Source organism: Pleurodeles waltl, chromosome 6 (assembly GCF_031143425.1).
Source record: "Pleurodeles waltl isolate 20211129_DDA chromosome 6, aPleWal1.hap1.20221129, whole genome shotgun sequence".
Classification (NCBI taxonomy): domain Eukaryota; kingdom Metazoa; phylum Chordata; class Amphibia; order Caudata; family Salamandridae; genus Pleurodeles; species Pleurodeles waltl.
The window spans coordinates 466,819,233-466,831,277 of NC_090445.1; positions in this window are offsets into that span (position 1 = coordinate 466,819,233).

Below are 12,045 nucleotides of genomic sequence, written 5' to 3' on the forward strand. Positions count from 1 at the left end.
ACATATACCACAACTACCCATTCATCCGTCACGCACCACACACCGCACATCCCACCACATCACACATCACACTCTGCACAACACACACACCACACAACACCCATGTCCCCCGGTTCACTGATGAGGAGCTGCGGGTCATGGTGGAGGAAATAGTAAGGGTAGAGCCACAGCTATTTTGGAGCACAGGTACAGCAGATCTCCATTGCCAGGAAGACGGAGCTATGACGGAGAATCGTGGACAGGGTGAAAGCCGTGGGACAACATCCACACACAAGGGACGATATAAGGAAGCGGTGGAACGACCTAGAAAAGCAAGGTGCGTCGCATTGCAGCAAGGCACCAGCTCGCCATCAGGAGGACTGTCGTGGACCACCACCTCCTCCTCCACAGCTGACAGCATGGGAGGAGCAAGCTTGGCAATACTGCATTCTGAGGCACTCACAGGAGTAGCCAGAGGACTGGACACTGGTGAGTCACCATTTACAACCTTTCACCGCCCTATACCTGCATGCCATCTCGACCCCTCACCCTGACTCCCTTCACCCCACTCCATCTCACACTGTGCACTACCCCAATTACCAGACCTAAATGCCAAGCCCTGCATACCATACTCACTGCATGCACATCCCTTCCAGCTCTGCATGCACACCCACCACCAATGCATGCACAGCATGTAGAACTAACAATCCCACAATCCATCACCACGCACTACCAAAGGTGGGAGGACAACAACTTTGTCATTGGGAATGCTAGGAATGCGGAATAACTCACAGACAAGTACCCTAACACATCACTTACATCCCCACATGTGCCCCAGCCAATGTCAGCATTGAGGAGGTGCCACGGTTACCCAGTCCCCACCAGAAGATGCCCCCAGTGATGACAGCAACTCAGGAGGTCTGGATGAACTCCCTGGTCCATCAGGGACCAATGGTCAATCGGCTACCCCATCCCACAGCCAGTCCACCACAGAGCCACCCTCAGAATGTAACACCACAGGAACCAGACAACACCCCCAGAACTCTGTCCCCAGGACACATAAATCAGTAGTGTGCCCACCTCTACAGGGACCCAAGTCCACACCACACAGGCAAGACAATGAGGGTCCTGGTGTCAGTGGGCACTCTGTTCAGGGGACACAGGCACAGGGTGTCAGGACAGTCGGAGGACAGCTGTGCACCAGGGGCAGGACAGGCCCAGGAAACCGACTGCCAAGGAGGCACTCACAAATGTCCTGGGGGCATACCAACAATCCCAGGACCGGATGGGTCAGGTGCTCAACATCATGCCGGAGAACCAGCGGCTGCAGGGGGAACACTACCAGGAGGTCATGCACCAATTGTAGGTCTTGAATACCACCATGGCCTCCACTGCAGGGGTGCTGGGTGACAAGGCCATTATCATGCAGGAGTACACAGCACACCAGCGTGCCCCTACCACTAGCCAGTGTACTGACCACCCCTCCACATCTGCTGCATCTAGTGGACAGGAGGCCCTGCCACAGGACCTACAGGCCACCAGCACCCCTCCCCCTGCAGAAGGAGAACCACCCCACAATCGTTTCCTGCGACCCAGACAGACACCAAAGACAGTTGCCAAGACCACTGCCAGGAGATGAGCCCATCCAGAATGTCCCCCTTGTGTTCTACTGTGTCACCATGTCCATTATGAACTGCCATTGCTCCTCTTTCTATGGCCCCTTGGACACTGGATCTGTGCTACAAACAGACTGGGCCACTACATTGGACTTTTCACAACCATCACCATACTCTATTGCACTTTGCAATGTAAACCTAATTTATTAATAAACACCCTCGGACACAACTTGAGTAATATTGCTTTATCTGAAGGAAATGTACAATGTATTAAAATGTATTGAATTGCATGATCCTGTGCAAATGTCTTGTAATGTGTTGATCCATCCTGCATATGTGTTTCAGCAGTCTGTACACATCACAGCATTACACTGTTGTAACTCACCAACATCTGGAATAAGGGAAGGCATAGGTGACAGTCAGTTTGGATGCAAAGGTAGTGACTGGCATTATGCTGCAGCCACACAGCACAACACTTAAATGGAGAAATGTATAGTTCAACAGTCTTACCTGAGTGTTATTGGAAGTACTGCTGCATGACATGTGTCCTGTTGTCCACATACTCCTCCTCTTCCTCCTCCTCACCGTCCTCAGTGTCCACTGCTACCACAGGTGCATTGTCACCACCTCCTCCTGCAAATAGGGCACATGGCGTCTGAGGGCCCAATTGTGCAGCATGCAGCACACAACAACAATCTTGCAGACCTTGTCAGGAGAGTAGCATAGGGATCCACTGTCAGATGGAGACACCTGAACCTGGCCTTCAGGAGGCCGAAGGTCCATTCAAAAATCCTCCTGGTACATCAATGAGCATCATTGTACCTATTCTCAGCCCCTGTTGTTGGATTCCTAACATGGATCAAGAGCCAGGACAGGTTTGGGGAGCCAGAGTCACCTGGAAGAGTGAGGGACACACATTAGCCTTGCACAGTGGCATGAGGTATGACTCCTGAAGGCCCCATGTACTCCTGAACAGTACATGTTGTTGTGCCATCAGCTGTGGGACGCCGCTATTCCTCAGGACAAAGGCATCATGCACCGACCCAGGATACTTGGCAGTGACGTGGGAGATGTACTGGTCAGCAAGGCACACCATTTGCACATTGAGTGAGTGGAAACTCTTCCTATTCCTGTACACCTGTTCATTGGCCCTGGGGGGACTAAGGCATTATGGGTGCCGTCAATGGCCCCAATTACATGTGGTATGTGTTCCGTTGCATAGAATCCAGCCTGCACAGTGGGCAAATCATCAATCTGGGGGAATGCGACATAGCTGCACATGTGTTTGAGCAAGGCAGCCAAAACCCTTGCAGGTGCAATCGAGAACATTGTCTGTGACATTCCTGCAGCCAAGCCCACTGTCACCTGGAGAGAGCCTGTTGCCAGAAAATGGAGCACTGATAGTACCTGCACAAGAGGGGGTATTACTGTGGTGCAACGGATAGCAGGTAGCATATCAGGCTCCAGTTGTGCACACATCTCTGAGTTCGTGGCCCTGTGCAGACGATAGGTGAGTATAATGTGCCTGCCCTCCAGTGTAGCCAAGTACACAAGGAGTCTGTACATGGGTGCTTGCCTCCTCATCCTATTCTCCTGAAGTGTTTGATACCTAAGTGACCCACAAGTAAGAAGGGAGTGACAACAGGAACTATGGACACACAACATCAAAGTACATAGAATATGTTGGACACTAGAATTGTCTAGGTGTGTACAGTCAACACCAATGATGCACTTTTAAATCAATACATGTGTACTAGCAGTAGAAAATGGCAACCGCCTGTTCTGTATGCAGGGACAGATGGAAGTGACCTCACTCCGACGGCGTTAGGCGTCATGGCGGAAGGCAGTCTGCAAGGCTGTGCTATTCCTTATTGGCTAACATGGGGCTCTATGGAGTACAGGAACTAATGATGATCAACGCCGGTGGTGACGGTGTTCACCACCGTGGACGTGACCACCATTTTCTTCCTACTACTTCACTTGATTCCTGACTTTCAACTTGACAACATCTCCACGCGTGTGCTGCTGTGACCTGTGTTTGGTACCTGCCATGGCCCTCTCCAACTCCAGCCTTCACTTCAGTGGAGTTGGAGAGGCTCGTGGATGGGGTCCTACCCCTGTATGGGCAGGTGTATGGGCCTCCAGACCAACAGGTGAGTACATGATGGGTACATTGCATGTAGATGTGTGTGTGCACTGGCAATGTGTCATTTGGGGTGTATGGCTGGAGGCAGTGTGAATGAAGAGTAATGTGTGTGTTTGATGAGGGGCAAATGCAGTATGTAGGCCAAATGTGTGAAAGGCTGGATTGTATGGTTCATGGTGTCCCTCTGTCTGTGTTTCCTCTGCAGTTCAGCGCCTATCAGAAGAAGAGGTTGTGGCGTACCATCGCCAAGGACGTGCGGACCCTGTGGGTCCATAGCCGGCAGAGCACCCATTGCAGGAAACGATGGGGGGATCTGAGACGCTGGGCCCCGAAGCACGTGGAGGCTCAGCTGGGGTCGGCCTCCAAACGAGGGAGGGGTGCCCATCGGAGCCTGACCCCCCCTAATGGCCTGCATACGGGCGGTGGCCTACCCAGAGCTGGATATGCGCTTGAGGGCAGCACAGCAGCCACAAGGGAGTGAGTACAGTGTCTGTGACATTCATCATTTGTTGCCTGGAATGGGATTTGGGTGCAGGGTTCTAGTCAGTGGATGCCCCAATATGCCAGTTTAGACTTTGCTGCGTGGTCCAGGTTAGGTATTTTGGGTGTTATGCATATTTTTGATTGCTAGGTAGCTGGCTTTCCATGGCAGACAAGGCTTAGGTGGTTCCAGTAGGTGTGAAGATGGCAGTGTTTGGGTCCTACCTGCTGTAGTACCTAGCCAGAGGTATGCCAGTGGCTCCATACAGCCCATTCTTAGTCCCAGTGAGTGATAGTGATGTGTATGTCATCTGTGCTGTTGGTGCTGTGATTGACCGTGTGCTCCCTTTCTTTCTCCCCACTCTCTCCTTTTGTTATCCTGTCCACTTGTGCATTAGCATCATCTGGAGAAGGAGCAGGGGCACCGGTGAGTGAGGGAGCTGCAGCCCACAGGGCCCAGGAGGCAGAGACCACCAAAGACGAGGGGACCAGTGAGACAGAGGGCGAGGGGAACACCACGGGGGGGAACAGGAGCTGATACAACTGACTCTGATTCCTCCTCTCATGGCAGACCCCTCTGGGACCACCCCAGCTACAAGATCTTCCGCTTCCCCCGTACCAGCACTGCCCTCCCAGTAGCCCCCCACCCACTTGTCATACCTGCTCACCCAGGAGGGTGGGCCTCTCCTTCGCCCCAGGCATCTCAGACCCTGCCCCAGTTAGCCCTGCTGCCCTCAGTGAGGAAGCTATTGATCTCCTAAGATCCATGTCTGTAGGGCAATCAACCATAGTGAATGCCATCCAGGGGCTGGCATCCCAGATGCAGCAATGCAATGCCTTCCTGTGGGGCATTCACTGTGGCTTGGCGGCCCTACCGAGGTCGTTTCAGGCTCTGGCCTCCTCTCTGATGGCAGCCAGTGTCCCTGTTTCTTCTGTCCCACCTCAAACTACCTCTTCTCAGTCCAGTCCGTGTCTCCTCTCCCCAAACCCATCCCACGCACATATTCTGACAAGCATGCACCCAAAACAACAGACAGGACTCGCACAGACAAATGCAGGTGCCACACTTCACTCCACAAGCACACACACAGCCAACACCCAGCTGCACATACAACAACAGCCACTGCCTACACTGTCTCCCCCTCCTCCTCCTCTCTCATAGTCACATCATCATTCACACCAGCATGCACAGCATCTAGAGTCCCAGATCCTGTCACCTGCGCGGCCTTGCCCACAGTCACCATAACAGCAGACCCGCAGACATGAACCCCACACACTACATGCGCAATCACCACCACCTCATACAGCACACCCACCTCACTTGCAGACACCATCACAACATCCATCCACACGTCCTGTTTCACCTCTTCCACCCTGTCTGACCCCTCCAAAGACACACAAACGCTCTCACTCAGACCCCCAACAGCCATCCACCTCGCACGTGCACACTGTCAATGCACCTGCACCAAAGTCCAGCACACCGCCTCCTCTTACAACCACTCCCTCTTCTTCCACTCCCATACCTCCTCCCACACCCGCCCCATTGGTCCTAAGAAGCTTTTCCTTTTCCACCTTGACCTCTTCCCTCCTCCTGTCCTGCCCATAAGAAAAAAAGTCTCAACCCTCCAGCCCAGTACCTCCAGCACCAAATTGAGCCCTGTTCCTACCCCTAAGACTTTAGCTGCCACTAAGTGGCACTACGGCCCCCGCCCCAAGTCCACCCCTCTGCCACCAAAATGGAAGGGTAAAGACCTGCCCCCCTCCCAAATCCAAGCCCAAGGACCCACCTCCCAAAAAAAGCCCCCCCACCACCCCCATTCCCCATACCCCCTGAGGTGCCTGCCTATTTCCGACATGATGCCCCTGCCCAGTGGAGTCCTGATGATGTCAGGAGTCAAGTTGGGCCTTGGACGTTGCCTTGTGGGAATTTTCAGACTTTGGACTGGCCAATGGCCCTGTCTGTAAATATGTCTATTTGATTTATTTGGATTTGAGCTCTTCATCCAACAGGATTACAGTAGTTGGAACAGAGGTATGTGTCCTAGCTTTCTTTGCTCCTGGGTTCTGTTGCTGTCGATTTACTCTGCAGATAGTTCTGGGTGTCTAGTATGTGTGTGTGGTGTTTGTTGTGCCTGTGTGTGTCACTCTCCCCTCTCTCCCTCCCTTGTGTGCTCGGCGTCTGTACTCACCGTCGTCGTCTTCATCGGCATTGGTGCTCCTGGGTGGCCATGGTATGGTACAGCATCTGGGAGACTTCCAGTTCTGGTTCCATGGTGGCTGCAGACTCCTCAGTGTCCCTGGAGGTGAGTATCTCCTTTTATATGATGTGTTTCTATCAGGCTTTTGGTGGTGGTGCTACCGCCCCGGAAATCGTGGCAGTGTGCTATGGCATAATATGGTGGGCGGATCCTTATCTTCCGCCTGCCTGGAGATTGATACCACTGTGTTCAGAGGTCATACCGCACTGGCAGTTGTGGTGGTACATTGGCGGTGTATGGGAGGGATAGCCGCCATGGTCATGATTTGGTGATTATTACCGCCAGCCTGGCGGCGGTACTGCTGCCATCGCTGGCATGGGGGTCACCTGACCGCCAATGTCATAATGACCACCTGTATTTTTAAGTTAATTCTTGTAAAATTCATATTTTTATTATTGTATGTTGGATTTTTCTCGTTTTGGTCTTGTTTTATATAGATAAATATTGCCTATTTTTTCGAAAACTGGTGTGGTGTCCTTTTGTAGTGTTTTCACTGTGTTAGTGTGTGTTATGTGAAAATGCTTTACTCATTGCTTCTGAGATAAGCCTGACTGCTCGTGCCAAGCTACCAAGGGGGTGAGCAGGGGTTATCTGAGCTGGGTATCTCCCTTATCCTGACTAGAGTGAGGGTCCCTACTTGGACGGGGTGCAAACTGACTGACAACTAGAGACTCCATTTCTAACACAGGTAAATTAAATGTGACAACAAGGTAGAAGCCAATCATACCAAGTTTACAAGGGAGAGCACATGCACTTTAGCACTGATTAGCAGTGATAAAATGGCCATAGTCATAACGTCAATGAAAAAAAGATCAGAAACTTTAGGAGGAAAAGGCAAAACGTTTGGGGAATGACTATAGAAAGAGCCAGGTCCAACAGGGTATATATACTCAATCTTTTCCTACAGTGAAACGCATCAGGAAAGGCCTTAATAAACCACCGCTTGCAACTTTGAGAAGTGTCTGAGCAGTTCCTTTGATGTGGGAAAAGTTGTGTGCATTATCGTGAGGGCTGCCAGAGCCCTGCTCAGACTGCTGCATTTCAGCCTTAGCACTTTCAACACTGTGTGAGTGACTTTAATATATAGAGCGACGTTATAGTTAGGCTCACATTTCAAGTGTACAAAACCATGGAAATTCAGCAGTTACCTCAAGTAACTATAACTCGTGCCCTAAGGGAACTATAACTCGCGCCTCCGCCATCCACAGTTTTTTCCTAAAAGGTTTTACTGCAAATATTACATTGATATTATCAAGGATGTTATCAAAGATGTGAACGGTGTCATAATTTGTGGGGTAATTAGCAGTGCATGGCGAGAGCACGAGTTATAGATACCTTAGAGGGCTAGTTATAGTTACTTGAAAGAACTCTAACCATAACTGCTGAATTTCTATGGTTTTGTAAGAGTAAATTCAGAACCTAAATATAACCTCCCTGTAACCTTTGTTTTTTTCACTGAATTCACTGTATATTTCAGTGAATATATATATGTACAAGGTTACAGAAAGGTTATAGTTAGGTTGATGTTTAACCTGTACTAAACCATAGAAATTTAGAAGTTGTAGTTATATTTATGTTAAAAAACTATGACTCGTTGACTAAAGTTACTTTACGGCACGAGTTATAGTTCCTTCAGATAAGTATAAGTATAACTATAACTGCTCAATTTCTATGGTTTTGTACAGGTAAAACATTAACCTTCCCTGTAACCTTTTTTTCCTGTGAATTTCCATGTTTTTTAACATGCATGTTAATATAACCAGCACAGCGCAGGCCGTGTGGAGCACGGGGATAAATGCGGTGGATGTACTTTTTTTACATTTTTCTCTGGATCTGTAGATCTTCCACGGGTTTACACAGGGGGCTGCGCTGAGACCCGCGGTAAATCTGCAGATCCGCTGATCGGACAAAAAAGAACAATTGGGCAATTTTTTTGCCCATGAGGGGTCCCCTCCGTGTGTCCTATGGGGTCAGGATATCTGTATCCTGACGCCTTATATGTTTTACACTCTTGTTTTCCCACCGCTCAGCTGACGTGAGAATCAAAATGTTGACAGCAACTTTTCTGTCAGGTTGCAGCCATCCAATAAGGGCCTTGCTTTTCCCCAGGATCTGTGGATCCTCCGCAGGTGGATCCGCTTCCCTATATATCTGTATTTTTTCAACCTTAAATAACTCCAAAACTATCTACACACATTTACACCAAATCACAAAAAGCCGATCTGCAGACTAAGATCTAGCTTCATGTGGTGGTCGCCAATGGTAGTTATAGTTAGGTGCGCTTTTCCATAGGAATTAAATTTTATGGTTTGCTAATAACTTTGATGCAGTTTGACAAAACTTCACAAAATTTTCCACAAAAAAAGCAAATTCACTCAGCTCCTTCCTGAAAAGTTTTGGGGTGTTATGTCAAGTGTGGGGTCGAGACAAAAGGGAGGTCCCAAATGCAGAACCTGCATGCATTTTCCACAGAATTCATTAGGCAGCGCTACCAAAATAACTACAGAATGGAATGATACCAAATATGGTAGGAACTTGGTACACAGTTGTGCTTTTTGTGATTTTGTATAAATCTGTTCAGTAGTTTTTGATAAATGAAGGTCTGAAATTGTTTGTATATCTGGATGGTTGGGTTCCAGGAACTCTTGTTAGGGTTCCAGAAAACAACTTTAAAAAATAGAGCATTCTGATTGGCCCAGGTAGCATTTTTCCTTTGTGCCAATTCGCTTCCCCCAAGAGTCATATTCCCATGGGAGCGAGCTCTCTGATTGGCTACCAGCAACATGAGAAACATGTTGCTGGCTGCCATTACAGGTCTCGAAGACATAGGCCCTCATTTTGAACATGGCGGTCCGTTCCGCTCCGCCGGGGGTGGTGGTAGAAACCGCCAACAGAGGAGCGGGCCGTACTGCCAAATAATTAACCAAACACACGCATCCCTCGCGCCACCCACTGCCAGGAAAGGAGTCCCGCTGACGATGGCAGAGTCCGCCCACAGGCCGTCGGAAAGGCCCAACCCGCCCATCAAATAATGACCCACCATTCCGCCACCAGTTCCAGGGCGGGAACCACTGCCACACAAAGCCAGGCGGAAAAGAAACAAATAGAAGGAAACACTCACCGGAGTTCCACAAAACGTGCAGGGGCAGCCATGGACAGAGAGCTGCTGATCATGCCAGCCTTGCTCCTTGCCATATATCTACACGACCGAGACCGCCGACGAAGACGACGACGGTAAGTACCGCAACCTACGACATAAGGGAGGGAAGGACAAAGTTACATACCCACCCACTCCACCCACTCTGCAACACCCCCAACTCTTCCCAGCAGCACAAGTCAGACACCCCACACCAAGAGGGACGTACAAGACCGAAAGCCACTGCAACTTGTCCATACTACATACAATGGCCTCACACCCATAAATAATTAAAACAAACACCAGGGTAGAACTGCATGCAGACCAAACACAGGCCACACAGAAACTTTAATTTGTAGCTCACTGAGCAAAGCAGTGCCAACAGGGCCAATGGCCAGTTCATAAAAAGTCATTTGTCCTTGGCCACAACTGTCCACACCTGACTCCCACAAGTGCTGGGTACTCCACTGAATGGGGCACCATATGGGCATCCAGGCACCTCATGGAAGGGGGGTGTGGGTGGGGATTTACGACGGGGTTGGACTTTGACTTGCGTGAGGAGGTTGGAGGGGGGTGGGCTTCTCCTTTAAAGGGGTTGGGGGCTGTTTGGCTCGGGTGGAGCTGGATTCCCTTAGGCTCTGAGCGGGCCTTCTTCTTCACCAGAGAAGGGGCACGGGAATGGGAAGGCTGGACCGGGGTGGGCTGGTATGTGGAAGGAGCGCAAAGGGCAAGGAGATGGGCATGTTTTGGGACAAGATGGGGTGGGCCAGTGGGTTGGAACAGGTCTGCACGGAAGAGGAAAAGTTTCTTGGGAGCAATTGGGGTGGGCGTGGATGAGGGCGTGGGAGTGGAGGCAGAGGGAGTTGATGTATGGGGTGTAGGTGTGCGTGTAGTGGGTGCAGGTGACTGCTCAGTGTTTTGGGAGGTGGGGGGAAGACACAGTGGGAGAAGACAGACAGCTAGTGTAGGTGTATGTTGGGTGGGTGTCTGCAAGTCTGGTGAGTGTGCTGCATGTGTCAACTACAGTAGAGGTGGTGAGTGCAGGTATGGTGTATGGGGTGCATGCATGGCTGTCTGTTATTGTGGTGAGTGCAGGAAGAGGATCAGTTACAGTGAGTGAAGGTGCAGTGCATGAGGGTGTGGATGTAGAGGAGACAGACAGGGAGGCGGAAGAGGCTGGAACACTGGAGGAAGTGGACGTTGTTGTGTGTGCAGGTGTCTGTTGGCTGTGTGAATTCTTGTGATGGGAGGTGTGGTGCTTGTGTTTGGAAGTGTGCTTCTTGTGTGTTGATGTGCCTGTAAGCGGGTCTGATTGTGTGCTTTGGACAGGTGAAGGGAGTGGGGTGCTGGAAGGGGTAGGGAGGTGGAGGGGAACGGAATGGCCAGGGAAACTGGCTGCCGTCCAAGAGGAGGCCAGAGCCTGAAAAGATCTCAGTAGGGCAGACATCCAGATAGGCATTGGTCTGCTGCTCCTCAGAAGCCAGACCCTGGATGGCATTGATGATGGTTGTCTGCCCTACAGAGATGGTTCTTAGGAGGTCAATAGCCTCCTCTGTGAGGGCAGCAGGGCTGACTGGGGCAGGGGAGGAGGTGCCTGGGGCGAAGGAGATGCCCACCTTTCTGGGTGGGCGGGCATGGGCAAGTCGGTGTGAAGCAGAAGGGAGGGCGCTGATTGTATGGGTGGTGGTGGAAGATCTCACGGTAGTGGTGTGTCCACTAGGGTCCGCCACCGCCGGAGGACCCCCATCGGAGGAGGTCTCAGAGTCACTACCTCCTGTGGTAGTAGTCTCCCCCGTGGAATTCCCCTCGCCCTCCCACCCACTAGTCCCCTAGGCGTACGTTGTCTCTGCCTCGTAGGATCCGTGGGCCGCTGCCTCCCCACTTGCCGGTGCATCAGCTCCCTCGTCTGATGTTGATGCTGTCCCAAACAAACACAAGAGAACAGGGATGGGGAGACAAACAGGAGAGACACTTGTAAGTAGCTGAATGCTGATACATAATGGCCAGACATACACCTACCCAGCACACATACCCAACAGGCAGCACTGTGCACTATGCCCATGGCCATGGCCCTGACTACTGAGCAGTATACTGCCCTAGACCCATCCACTGAAATTGTATTGGAGCTGAGCTAGGTGAAACCTGACAGGGACACACCTACACCCTTTGGGGAGCAGACAGTAGCTGGACACCAGTCAAATTCCCTGCTCTAAGCACCATGAGCCCTATCGCACACACGCTCATCCTTCCAGGCTGAAGTATGGTCTGTGAGTACTCACCCCCTTGTGGCTGTTGTTCAGCCTTCAAGCGCCCATCCAGGTCTGGGTACGCCACCGCCAGGATCCTTTGCTTGAGGGGGTCAGTGCCCGATGGGCACCCCTTCCACGTTGGGAGGACTTCCCCAGCTGAGCCTCAGTGATCTTCCGCACC